The following is a 15,158-nucleotide window of genomic DNA, read 5'->3' as shown; positions in this document are numbered from 1 at the left end:
TGTAATCCCGCTTGTGTCTGTGTATATGTGGAAACATTCCTTTTTATAATCATATTGTGTTTAATGCGTATGAAATGTACTTTCATGATTGTTATATGTAAACAATCGAATAAAGATACTTTACTTACTTACTTACTGCAAATGTTTTACAACTAGAGTTTAGGTGTCTGTAGTCCAAAACTAGACGATATGAATTGTCTGGCTTGGAGACAGGAAACAAAGAATTGTTCATTTGTGAGGTGCATGTTTCAATCACCCCGATATTCAAGTTGATCAAAAATTTCTCTTACTTGTTTTTTAGCTTCTTGCTTAACTGGATACTGCCTCTGTGCAGTAGGTTGATTTTTTAACTGGATTTTATGGTGAGGAGAATCCTCATCCCACCCTACCTGATTTTTGTATAATGCAGGGGCGTGGGCCACTGCCCATTTTCTAGCAAATGTGTATTTTTTATGAATTGGAATGTGATTTGAGAAGGCAGGCATAATCATTTCTTCACCATGTGGGCACTCCCTGACAAACTCTGGTGGCCAGTTTTTCTCTGCTAGAAGGATATCATAGCCTTTAGATAGATTCTCCCAAAAGAGACCTCTTATTTTCCTAATTTTATCTCCCTCTATACGTAATGTTATTTCATATAGTTTATGGGGCACGCTAACTCGGGTGTCTGCAGTTTCCCCATGAATGTATTCATTCGTGTTCACTGTCTCCAGAAGATTCATCAGGATCTTGCGAGCTATGGTCACTTCTGCTGCGCTGTCTGGCATTGTCTGGGCCCACTCTCCGTTTTTCAGATGTGTCCTCCGGATTCTCTGCATGTTTTATTTTAATACCGGCTACCTTCTTTCTGGGAAATTGTAATTTTTTACTTTGATGAGCAGGTTCCTTGTCTTTGGACTTGACGTGCTCTTCTTTATGTTCTGACCATCCTCTTCTTTCCGATTTCTGTGAGGAAGTCTGAAAAGATCGAGAGGGACATGTATCAATATCTTGATATCTGTCAGGTTTTCTCAAATTGTCCCTATTTCTAATGTTATATCTTTTTTCAGAGGGATCCCTTTGGGGAGACTTGCCCACCCCCCCTTCTGGAGATCTATCTCTTCGCCGGGGAGACCTTCCTCTGGACTGAAATTGTTTTTCTCTGGGAGAGGTTTGTTTATTACCCTCTCACTTCTTCTTTTGAGAATTGAGATTATTTTTAATGAAAGTCTTTTCAGGATTTTCAATTAGTTGGGGTTTTACTGGTTTACCACCCAAACTATCGCTACCTAATTCTTCATAGGATTTTTCAATTATTCTGGCAAGTTCAAGAGGTTGTTCTGCTATGTCTGTTTCTTTCAATTTTTGGCGGATCGCCACAGATGCAGCTTCTCCTTTTATGTTGGCTAGTAATATAGCCGAGACCTGCTTAAAGTCTTTTAGTAATTTCATACCCAGAGTTAAAGCAGGTTCTGGACCGTATTCATTTTAAATCTGTCGTAGTACATCTGGTATAACCGCCATAGACGGAACACCATGTGTTTTTGTGTAGATAGAAGCAAAGACTGTGCCCCAAGTGTCACAGTCCTCCACATGTGGTGCGATCCCCATTGGTAGACAGATAGTCAGGAATCTGTGTTTTTCGTGAGGGGTAGTATCAGGAAATACTGCCTCTATTTGAGTGCTTTTTTGAGCTAACCAGAATGGAATTTGTTCCCGTTTTGCGGGTACTTTACCAATACATGATTGTATATTCTGTGGTGTAATTTTATTTGTGTTACCCTGTTGCGGGGTGTTTTGTGGAATTTTAATTGCAGGTTGGACTGTTGAAGTCCGCAAGACATATTGGACCAATTGTCTATGTATTTTAATTAGTTGTCCGCTTGACATTTTTTCAATGTCGGGGTGTGGTGTGTAGCTGGCTAGAACCGGCCATGTGGCTCCTGGTCTACCTAGTGGGCCGAGCCGGGTAATGTGATTTTGATGTTTTAGGGCGCCATTAAACCAGAGCAGGTGCTCTTGGTATGTTAGTGGAATTTAAACTTCCTCGAAAGAAGAGTATTCCTCCGGAGATTCCTCTATTTTGTAGTAGTGGAACTCAAGTGTTACAGCATGTGCTGCTGGAAAAGTTATCCAGGAATAGAATACCTCTGTCTGCCAAAATTCATGGGCCTCTACCACAAATACGACTGTACCACCTCTTGATGTTACTCCGTCTTCTATAAGTTTTATAGTTATAGTTTTTCTTATATTGACCGGGATGAATATAGCATTCGGGTCATTTTGGATAATTCTGTCATCCGCTAAGAGTTGAGCTGCCAAAGCATCTCTTTCTTCGTCACTTTCTGGCCTTTTTGCTGACAGAAAGTTTGCAGAGCAAGTTTCAAGGAAACAAAGATTAGGTGCACAATATTTTGGAACACTGTATCCTACAACGTTGACTAAACCAAAAACTAATACATAGGAATCTCTTCCTATTAAGTTTTGGCGGATATTAACCTTTCACCCACTCCTGACGTCTATTGGAGTTTTTACGGGAAACGGGGTCTGTGTGAAACGCACAACTGAGTTACTCTAGTATCTTGCGTTAGATTATCGCCTTACCAAACGTTGGGCGTCATGTAGTGTAGTCCCTATATTCCCAATAGGCTCTGCGCATTGGAATAACATAAACGGAAGTTTAGACGTAGGACTGAGGTCGACTAGGTCTCTACTGAATATGTTAGACTTAGGTATGCCAGCTCAGAGGTCACTAGAAACTTTCTCGAATGAACAAGAAGGAGTTAACTTTCCTGATTAGTCAAGAAGGGATTAGTTTCTGACAACAATAAATGTGACAACTTTGCTCCCTCCAGAATAAGGAGTATATCTCCAGAGTCGTGTGAAAACAATAGATAGCTATTTCACTCAGTCAATCGTGCATGCTTAGTTTCACCAGAGTGCAGAGGAATAGAGAGACGGGCGTTTTCAATAAAAGTTGTTATTTATTGAGCAGTCTTCTTTCTCATGCAAGAGAAATGAATTGCCACAATTGTAATACTTATCATAAAGTAAAGTGGGTACAGTAAAAGGAGTATTATGAAATAATACTGTAAAAGCATTTATATGGTTTCTGAGCCATATGATACTTAAAACGGATAAAATATATACAGTTACATACAATGATAAAAGTTGACTAAACGTACTGAACTGGTGCTTCTAAAATACGCCTACCCCGGTGTACCTAACCTAAGCCTAGTACGTGGGAAGGAGTCAGTGAGCTGCAGTTTAAGTTAAGTTCGTTTTGCCAAGAATCTGAATCAAGAATTCTCTAAGGGTCTAATCAGCTCTGTACCTTGGTTTTAGAATGAATGAGGTCTTGTATCTCATTCTCAGGACTCAATCTCCCAGCAACCCGCAAGGGTGACTGGAAACACTGGAGCTGGATTTCTCGGCAGGAGAAAAGACAGCGTCTCTCTCAGCGAGTCAAATGGGAGGGTCGGCTTCCTTCGGCACTCGCATCAGCTGAGCTTTGGGTAAGTAGATAGCCGCTCTGCTCTAAACCACTGTGTGTTGCTTGAGGCAAATACTGGTATATTTATACCTGGAAGGTGCCGTGTTTGACGTAAGGTTGGACATAAGACGTCACTAAGAACTGTCACTAAGAACTGGCAGTTCTTTCAGGACTCTCAGGAGTTCTAGGACAAATCAAAACAAAAGCAGGGGGAATTCCCGGGCTGCTGGAGGTTTGGTTTGTTTAAAGAACGCGTTGTACTTTCTAGGAGTCTTAAGGAAGTAGCCTTGCCGTATTTGGACTGCATTGGCTATGACTAAATATGGGTATGATTCTTATGCCTTTATAAGGATATGATTTGTTATAACCACATAAGAGCATAAATCGGGAATATTTAATTAGGGTCCTAGATACGTTCACAACAAGGCCAGGTCCCGGGGGTAATGCTCAATTAATTAGCGGGGGACTGTAGGGGGCCCGCCGCCCCGGGCACCACCACCTCCCTGGGGCTTAGGTAATTAGATGCAGGAGGCACGTGGTCCCCCGCAGCCCTGGGGACCACCACCTCCCCAGGGCTTTATGGTGCATCATCAGTGCAGAGTTCTGCAGGCAATAGGGAAACACCCATTGAAGTATGGTTTGAGAAGTTGTAAGTGTAATCTCCACATAAAATTAATTCAGTTTGCCAGGATTAATATCCGTTTTTTCCAGCTCGTAATATGGAGGACAGAGACATTTCTGTTTGCAGCAAAATTTCTTTATTTTGATTCATACAGCAAAGACAGCCAACACGTGTTTCGCCCCCTCTTGGCGATTTGCGCCGGGGCTTTCTCAAGGCTAAATAGGATAAGTCTCATAAAAAAATCTTGTTTCAAGGTGTGTACAGTGTCCGAAATATAAAAATATAAATCTTCAGTAGTAAAACATTTCTTTTTAGGCTAATGCCCTCGCTCCTAGAGTCCTCCCGGCATTGTGGTTCCTAGGTCAGTACCTCCCCCCCATTGAAGTATGGCATGGCATAGAAACGTCAATTTCTCCAAGTGTCGGACCTGTGGACTCTGCTCCTCGCTGCCGTCATCACGCCTCATCCGATACAGTGGTATCAGCTCTCAGGCCACCGCCAGGGCCCCCTGATCCCCACACTGAAAGCAGCATTGAGTAAATCCCTCCAGATGCCCAGAACCACTGCCTGAGTCACCCCTGCAAGATCAGAAGCCCCACTAACCTCCAGTTCCCCTCAGCCTCTGGGTGCATGGGTGGCTTGGGGAAGGGTCTTACATCTTGCACCCAGTGGAGTCTGCCCTCCCTTAAGATGCAATATAAGAAATTGGCAGGTGCGGACCCTATTGAAATCTGAGATTTGAGACACGCCGGTCTCACTGAGCACAGGCGGGTGCGTAAAAAAAGTTTCTTCAAATTATACAGAGGGAGAAATGTGAAGCTCTTAAAGCTGTGGGGGACAAAGTGTCCTTTGTTTGATGCCAGGGGGCAGATTGTGGGGATGTAAGAGGGACCAGGCAATGTTCAATTTAACCACTCCCGAAAGAGAGACAAGAAAAAGGAAATCTACACGGGGATCACTTCGAAGGCAGATAGAAGGGGCAAATATTTTAAATGCATTTTCATTTTTTGAAAATTTATCTTAAACGTTCGTTTACCAGCATAACCTCAGCAGACTTGGCAATGTTTTTGTTTTTTTTCAATTCGAAGCATTTTGTAATGAAAGTCGTTGCTTTTCTGAAAATCCTGAGAACGTTAGGAAGCAATAAAAAAAACGTACGCAACTACAGAGTGACAAAAAGTATTGGAGTGAAGGTTGTGAAATAAATAACAATTTTTAAACACAGGCCACGTCAATAGTTGTAACTTCTGAGGATGATGGACGGAGTGGGCCCTGCCACAAATCGTACTTGTGACTGGCTGGTCACGCAAAGATACTAGCAGCAAGACATTAGGGGGTCCATTTGGATGTCAGGCGGTGGCACCACCGCGGTGGTGGCGGTGCGGAAAAACAGCTATTTCCGCCCACGAGCAGCAGAACTCACGTCCGCCACATTAGGATAGGTAAACATAGGTCATTTCCCGTCTGCCACGGAGCAACGCGCATCGCCATCAAAGTGCGCCCGCCACCGTGGAAAAGCGGGAGCCAATCGAGACTCTCCGCCGTGCCGAATGACATCCGCCCCGCTAGGCAAATTAGGATGGCCCAAACAAACAGACGCACCGCAGCGGAGACACCGCCCAGCCTGAGCAAGAGTGAGATAGCCGAGACCCGGTCCTGACAGCCATGAACCCAGCCCTCCATATGCATCCGGTGATGTTCCTCCTACAACTCTATCGTCAGATGGGCCACCGCAGACGCCGCCGCAGGTACGCAAATACACATATGCAACACACAACACACAGGCCGACACAGGGTTCAATCCCCACACAGACACCCTGCTGGGGGACACAACACATCCACACGGGCACCCACACATCACCCACCTCACAACAAGGCACCCCTCAGCATCCGGGACACACATCGACCGCCAACCAGCAGCAACGTCCCGGTCACGGTCACGTCACCGCCGCGGTCAACACATGCGCACTATGCAGTAGACAGGGCCACTCCAAGGCATGGTCAGGGCACAAACACCATAGGGACACACAGCCCGCAACCACACAGCAACACACCCCATCAACCCACATACCAGGTGCCCATCCTGTGCACCCCCATGCACACCAACAAGCACTGTAAGAACAAGAACAATACACACTCTCTGCACCACATAACACACAACCAGGGAGACAGCCACTGCAGGAGTGGCGGACAAGGAACAAACAACACCACTGCCACACACACTCAAGGCTCACAATCCTTGCCAGCACACATAAACACACAAACAAACACACACCCTGGATGTAGCCACAAACACAACACACACACAGGGATGCCTCAACCGATGCCTGCACAAGAACCACACACAAACAATACAGGAACACATACTGAACTCCAACAGAAACACACATACCCTGTCAGCCAAATTGGGGAAAATCAATGGGAGAACAGACACAACAGGAATTCACAACATCATCACTCAGGAACAAAACACACACACCACAACACAAATCACACAAGTGCATCTGGACCAACACACACAGCCACATCAAACCCATCACACATGCACATGAAACCTCAATCAACAAACACCACAAGACAACAGGGGATGCACATCAGGCAATGCCAAGGCCACATACACACAGCACCGCATGCACAACAAGCATTGTCTGCATAACAGGCATGATTGACACAACTGCATCACACACCACAAATCAGCACTGCACAAATACAACACCACACTGAAGCAATACCACACCCTACATCCACACATCCAACACAACAACTACACATGCACCACTCTGGGACACAAGAGCACAGCCACCTCCACCAGAGCACTGGCCAGCACACACAGCTGAAGTGCACATGACCATACAGAATGACCAATAGCACAAGGACAGCACACATAAACCATTGTGCCAATGTCCATAGTAGAACAACACTTATGGCCCAAGAACTGTACCACAAGGCACAAGCCCACATATGAAGTGATGGGGAGCCACACACACATGGAAACCAAAGGGAAAGCTGACATCTAAGTTACACAGCCTGCATGTCAGTAGCAGACATGTAAGGGGTGTACCAGACACCAATAGAGTGACGGGACCCCCACAATGGCCAGGCACAAGTGGCACACATAGGGTATGGGCTAAAACCACACTCACCATTCCATACACAAGTGCAAAAAACACCATGTGCCTGCAATGCATGACAAACACAAATACAATGCCAGTGTGGAGCAGCAGGGCCACACAGTTCACACAAAAACACCCAAGACACATTGAGGATCAATCAAACACAACACTGATGAGCAAGTCACACACTTTGTACACTCCAAACTGACAAACACAACAAGGAGGAGTCACACACAACACCATGGACACACCAACACACAGCACAGTGCACTACAAACAGCTCACACAAGTGCATACAATCCTCTACCCAGGGCACGCCAAAACAAACAACAGGCATACAACTCCTGGGTGACACATGTGTGTCTCACACAATACAGGGGCACACACACACATCCACTACAGACTGACACCCTTCACACTGCACACCTCTGCTACACTCAACACCACGCATCTCATGTAGGCCATGGCACCAGGACCAAGGCCCAACACAAGATGACCATACACATACAAGGCTGGGCACACAGAAAGCAATTCACACACATACTTCATTACATATCCCAGCCAGCTTCGAAACATTTACACAGCATCACACCCTGTGCTGGCAGTGTCCCCCAACCAGATATGTGAACAGTGTAGGTAACAACTGAAAATCACTAACAAGATGCCTGCATGGCAGGTAAAATAGCCATCACAGATCAAAAAATTTGCAGAATGGGCCCTGTAACCCCTGCCCAAAATTATGATGGCTGCAAAGAGCCTTGCAATGTTGAAGTGATACATGGATCATGGTGCACAGGCAATCAAATGCAGAAACACAGAAACACAGAAACAGAACTTAAATCAGCAAGGACACCGACAAAACACACTCCAGAAGTAACTGTATTTATTCACATATTGCACAGATGCAGCGGTACAACAATAGTATGTATAGGCATTTATATAGCGCACTACTTACCCGGAGGGTCCCAAGGCGCTTCGACCGCTGCGAAACCCTTCCTGGCTTCCCTGAGAGATGGTCCCTTAATGGGTATCTCCAGGGTGAGACCAGGCATCCCCGGCGGTCTGGTGGGGCCGTTAGTGAAGATGAGGCAAGCTAATGCCCAGAGTTGCCGAGTGTGATCGCTGATCAGAGTGGGCACCGAGGCGAGAGAATTATCGAGTCCGCTGACCCTGGTCCAGAAACCTGCCGCGCCGGGAATCGAACCCTGGTCCCGCGCCGTCCTCTGCTCTCGGGTCTGCCGCCTCTAACCAGTGAGCCACACTACTTCACTAGACAAAAGCAAGGCTCAAAATGATGCAAAAATGCCATATACCATGCACAGGTGAAACATAAACAGGAAGGCCAGTGTCCATGGCAGGGGAGAGGCCAACACAGCAGAGCAACAGGGCCAGTGTCCATGGAAGGGGAGAGGCCAACACAGCAGAGCAACAGGGCCAGTTTCCAAGGCACAGGTGAGAGCACGACACAGCAGAACAATAGGGCCAGTGTCCAAGGCACAGGTGAGAGCACGACACAGCAGAGCAACAGGGCCAGTGTCCATGGCAGGGGAGAGGCCAACACAGCAGAGCAACAGGGCCAGTGTCCATGGCAGGGGAGAGGCCAACACAGCATAGCTACGGGGCCAGTGCCCATGGCAGGGGAGAGGCCATCACAGCAGAGCAACAGGGCCAGTGTCCATGGCAGGGGAGAGGCCAACACAGCACAGCAACAGGGCCAGTGTCCAAGGCACAGGTGAGAGCACGACACAGCAGAGCAACAGGGCCAGTGTCCAAGGCACATGTGAGAGCATGACACAGCAGAGCAACAGGGCCAGTGTCCATGGCAGGGGAGAAGCCAACAAAGCAGAGCAACAGGGCCAGTGTCCATGGCAGGGGAGAGGCCAACACAGCAGAGCAACAGGGAGAGTGTCCATGGCAGGGGAGAGGCCAACACAGCAGAGCAACAGGGCCAGTGTCCAAGGCACAGGTGAGAGCACGATACAGCAGAGCAACAGGGCCAGTGTCCAAGGTACAGGTGAGAGCACGACACAGCAGAGCAACAGGGCCAGTGTCCATTGCAGGGGAGAGGCCAACACAGCAGAGCAACAGGGCCAGTGTCCATGGCAGGGTAGAGGCCAACACAGCAGAGCAACAGTGCCAGTGTCCAAGGCACAGGTGAGAGCACGACACAGCAGACCAACAGGGCCAGTGTCCATGGCAGGGGAGAGGCCAACACAGCAGAGCAACAGGGCCAGTGTCCATGGCAGGGGAGAGGCCAACACAGCATAGCAACAGGGCCAGTGCACATGGCAGGGGAGAGGCCATCACAGCAGAGCAACGGGGCCAGTGTCCATGGCAGGGGAGAGGCCAACACAGCACAGCAACAGGGCCAGTGTCCAAGGCACATGTGAGAGCACGACACAGCAGAGCAACAGGGCCAGTGTCCAAGGCACAGGTCAGAGCATGACACAGCAGAGCAACAGGGCCAGTGTCCATGGCAGGGGAGAGGCCAACAAAGCAGAGCAACAGGGCCAGTGTCCATGGCAGGGGAGAGGCCAACACAGCAGAGCAACAGGGCCAGTGTCCAAGGCACAGGTGAGAGCACGATACAGCAGAGCAACAGGGCCAGTGTCCAAGGCACAGGTGAGAGCACGACACAGCAGAGCAACAGGGCCAGTGTCCATTGCAGGGGAGAGGCCAACACAGCAGAGCAACAGGGCCAGTGTCCATGGCAGGGTAGAGGCCAACACAGCAGAGCAACAGGGCCAGTGTCCATGGCAGGGGAGAGGCCAACATAGCAGAGCAACAGGGCCAGTGTCCAAGGCACAGGTGAGAGCACGACACAGCAGACCAACAGGGCCAGTGTCCAAGGCACAGGTGAGAGCACGACACAGCAGAGCAACAGGGCAAGTGCCCATGGCAGGGGAGAGGCCAACATAGCAGAAAACAGGGCCAGTGTTCAAGGCACAGGTGAGAGCACGACACAGCAGAGCAACAGGGCCAGTGTCCAAGGCACAGGTGAGCGCACGACACAGCAGAGCAACAGGGCCAGTGTCCATGGCAGGGGAGAGCCAACACAGCAGAGCAACAGGGCCAGCTTCCATGGCAGGGAAGAGACCAACACAGCAGAGCAACAGGACCAGTGTCCATGGCAGGGGAGAGGCCAAAACAGCAGAGCAACAGGGCCAGTGTCCAAGTGAGGGTGAGAGCACGACACAGCAGAGCAACAGGGCCAGTGTCCATGGCAGGGGAGAGGCCAACACAGCAGAGCAACAGGGCCAGTGTCCATGGCAGGGGAGAGGCCAATACAGCAGAGCAACAGGGGCAGTGTCCATGGCAGGGGAGAGGCCAACGCAGCAGAGCAACAGGGCCAGTGTCCATGGCAGGGGATAGGCCAACACGGCAGAGCAACAGGGCCAGTGTCCATGCTTGTAAACAATGGTCAGGACTAGCACACCTGTATGAGGCACAGGCGCATGAGGGGGATGTCAACTCACTCCTGGAAGTCATGCAGACTTGGACCTGGCTGTGTGTCGGTGACAGCAGGCCCACTTAACTGGGGTGAGAGAGCCCCAGGTGAAATGGGGCTAACAGTGGATTGGCAAGCTGGAGGGCTGTGTGGACCAGGTGGCATAGTGGCACGTGGAGGTGGAGTCATGCAGACTTCTGACACAGTGTGGGTGGGATAGGTTGGAGGGGTGCCCTTCCACTTTTTGGGAATATGAATTGGCTTCCCTGTCTTGAGGTTGATGGGAAGTGTTGATGACCCAACAGGCACACACACCAACTGTCCCACATCAGGTGCAGACACTGGCACTACCTCTGGTGATGTGCTAGATCCTGCGGAACGCTTGGTCTGGCTACGCCTCAGGACCTCCTTCCCCTCTTTGCCTGGTGTACCCCCTACAGTGCCCTGATTTGCCTTTGTACCAAGGGTGGTCTGTATAGGGGCCTGCTTTGCCTTTGGGCCAGGGTGGTGTCTACAGTGCCCTGCTTTGCCTTTGTGCCAGGGGTGGTGTCTACAGTGCCCTGCTTTACCTTTTTGCCAGGGGTGGTGTCTACAGTTCCCTGCTTTGCCTTTGTGCCAGGGGTGGTGTGTACAGTGCCCTGCTTTGCCTTTGTTCCAGGGCTGGTGTCTACAGTGCCCTGCTTTGCCTTTTGCCAGGGGTGGTGTCTACAGTGTCCTGCTTTGCCTTTTTGCCAGGGGTGGTGTCTACAGTGCCCTGCTTTGACTTTGTGCCAGGGGTGGTCTCTACAGTGTCCTCCTCCACCTGCTTCAATTGACTCAGAATTGGGGTTGATGTGGTGGGTGGTTGTGTCCCTGTGCTCTTCCTAGGTGTACCCCTGATATGCAACACCTCTTCAATGGACACAGACACTGCATGTGTAGGCCTGTGTGAAGTTTCAGTGACAAGAGAGTCTTTTGCTGGTAATGCCTCTGCGGCATGTGAGCCTGATGTCTGCCTCATTGATCGCCTGGCCTTGATCTTCCCTGACTGGCTCTTGTCTGTGCATTGTGGGGTGGCCCTGCTCTTCAGTGGGGATGGTGTCTGTAGGCGGGACTGCCTGGATTGTGTCTGTTGTGTGCTCCTGTGCTGTATCTTTTTGGTGACGCAGGCAAACCGTGGTCACTGTCACCTGATGTGGCCACTGACTGGGGGGTGGACAAAGGCACCTGAGCTGCAATGGGAGCATGTGCCTGTTGAAGGGCTGACGTCACTGTGGATGACAACGCCTGGACTGTACTGTGTAGCCCACCCTCGTCAGAGTGTATGCCCTCCATGTATGCAACCACCTGGCCTAATTTCTTGTCATGGTCACTGAAGGCATTGAGCAGGGCGGTCTGGCCCACACAGAGCTGGCGCAGGAGCTCTACACACTCTGCAGTGAGGGCAGCAGGGGGGACAGGTGCTGGGGCAGCGGTGCCAGGTGTGAATGTGACTTGTTCCCTCTTAGTGACATGGATACGGGCAGCACCAGAAGAAGTGGATGGGAGGCTGGGCACTGGCCGCTGGGTGGTAGATGATGATGCAGACTCTCCATCCCCTTTGCCTGCCAGCATGGATACATCCCCGCTGGCATCAGATGAAGTGGTACTCTGTGTCTCAGCCATGGATTCCTCCTGCATACTTCTGTCCCCCTCAGATGCGCTGGTGGGCTCTGTATCACTGGCCTCTGCTGCAGCTGTAGTGCTACATTCTGCACCACTGGGTTCAGGCTCATGTTCCTCAGTGGTCTCTTGCGAATCTGCATGAGAGAGAGATACAGGGTTGTGTAAGTGTCATCATCTGGTCACACAAATTCAAGACAATGCACTACAGGAGAGGCCCAAATCTACTTGGTAACCACCACCCCCTGCAATCACTGTGTACCAATACACAACATAGACCACAACAGTACCTGCTGAATATCTGCCATGAGTGAGCCATGTTGATGCCACACAGCACTACACCCTGCCCATAAATGAAGTGTACCACACACACAACTTGGCCTGCCCACACCTTGGGACATGATGAGGGTACAACACTTGTTACCACTAATAGACCTTCAGGGAACAGGAGGGGACAACACACACACCTATTAGGACATCACAGTCCCCAATGAAACGTAGGCCATAGCAAGCACCATGTGGTAATCTGGGGCACATTATTTGCTGATGTTGGGGCACCAACGATCATGGTGCAGGCAAAGTCGGCATACATGAATTCACACTCAGCAAGTGGACACTGCTGGTCAACCCATAATAGATCACCCACACCATCCCAACGCTGAATGACCATGTGGAGCCCAACACATCGGGCAATGGGAAAGTACAGCAGGGAGTATCTGCATAGTAAGGCCAGTGTAGCATAATCCCTGATACAAGCACACATCACAGCAGCCACTCACATGACACAGCACAGCAACACACGCACATCGCATGGCTCACCGCTGCCACAGGCCCTGTCCACATGCATCCACTCCAAGCCAAAGTCACGCTCCCCAGATACTCACCAGCCCTGCCTTGCTTGCCATGCTCCTTCAGACGTGCATCCAGGTCTGAATGAGTCACTGCCAAGATGCGGCCCATCACTGGAGTCATGCTGCACCGTGCCAAATGCAGTGTGCGTGGTAGCATCCCCAATGTCATCTCAGCCACGGTTTTTGCAAGCCGACTGATGTCGTCCCACCTCTTGTGGCAGTGTGTGCGTCGACGGTTGGATACCCCCAGGGCTCGCACCTTTGCCGCAATGGCCCTCCACAAGGCCTTACGCTGGTTTACCTTGAGCTGCATGTATGAGAGAAAAGAAGGGTTAATGACCAGTTCCACAATGTCAGGTACCAACATCAATCAGTACAGTAGCAAGACCCAGACTCAGGACCTATTGTAACCTCCCTCCCTCCCAAATTGGGGGGCCCCTCACAAGGGCACTTAGCATGGCCCACACAGATGTGATTGCAGGCACACATTGGGGCGTAGATAAGCATGGGCGAATTTTGCGAATCTGGCGTTCGCGAATTTGCGTATTTGCGAACTCGCAATCCGCAAAATCCGCGAATTCTCGCGAATTTGCGGATTTTTTTTGTGTTCGCAAGGGTTTCTGCCAGTTGGCGAGGGTTTTGTACTAGTTCGCAATTGCGAACTTACTTGTCGGCTCGCAACGGTTGCGACTATGTTGTTTCTACGTCTGGTTCATTCATCACAGGTTCACAGCACCCTCTGTTTCACCACTGCCACCCTGTTTCACCCATGCCACCCTCTGGTACATCAATGCCACCCTCTGGTTCATCACTGTAGATTATGGGGGGAAAAGCAAGCACACCTGCCCTGCTTCAACTGACATGAATTAATTTGGGGTTGATTTATTAATGTGTCACTGTTTTAAAATTCCAGTCTGGCACCTGCTTCCTTATCTGTAATTTGCTTTCTGTTGCAGTGCAATTTTTTTTTCCAGGACCTTTGTGGCCTACTTGTAGCTATTCTATGAGCCTGCTGTGAGGGTCAGAGCAGGGTCATAGAATTGTTGCAACTAGCAACTGAACTCTGGAGGGGCCCCAGTCAGGAAGCACTACAGGGAATGGTTACTAATGATGAGTTTGAACTTTTGCACCTGCTGAGTGCTTTCAGTTTTGCAAAACTCGTTTTTCTGCAGAACAGCAACTGTAATGCCCCAAACAAACATAGGCAACTGAACTCTGGAGGGGCCCCTCAGGAAGTACTACAGGGAATGGTTTCTAATGATGAGTGAACTTTTGCACCTGCTGAGTGCTTTCAGTTTTGCAAGACTCGTTTTTCTGCAAAACAGAAACTGTAATGCCCCAAACAAACTTACTTGTGAAAGTTGATTTCTAATCCAAAAGTGATCCAAATAAAGTCAAAAGGCCTCAAATTCAAAAAAGTGCAGGCAAATGTCAACCTGAGGAGTTATTCTGATAAAAATCATCATTTTCAGAAGGTCTATGCTGCTTGCTAGTGGATTTCTTGTGCAGAATTGCAAATTTTGTAATTTCGCGAGTGCGAGATTGTTGCTGCCCGCCGCACCTACATGTTCGCAATTGCGAACTCTTGCGATGCGTCGCCAAACTCCAGCGGGATCCTGCAGCAAGATCCAAAATGGCGCAGCACTCGCAAAATATCGAGAAAAACAACTCGGCAAGCGCTGAATGACGGTAAGTGAACGCCGCACACCGCAATATTGTATCACCAAGAAAACAAATCCGCTGCGTGTGAGTTTGCGGATTTACGGTAAATTTGCGAGAGTTCGCGGATTGCGAATTTACCGAAAATCCGCAAAATCCGCGAGCGGAACGGATTTTCCGCCCATGCTTAGGCGTAGAGGGTCCAGGATAATCTCACAAATGCAAGATTCATTAGCATAATATGCAGCGACAGAAGTGTGTAAGTCTGCAAGTACACGGCACAGATGTGGCATATCTAATATTCAGTGGGAAGGAACTGGTGCAATGAACATGTAAGACTGGTGGTGTTTTT

Source organism: Lissotriton vulgaris, chromosome 4_1 (assembly GCF_964263255.1).
Source record: "Lissotriton vulgaris chromosome 4_1, aLisVul1.2, whole genome shotgun sequence".
Taxonomy (NCBI): domain Eukaryota; kingdom Metazoa; phylum Chordata; class Amphibia; order Caudata; family Salamandridae; genus Lissotriton; species Lissotriton vulgaris.
Note: the sequence above shows the minus strand (reverse complement) of the source record.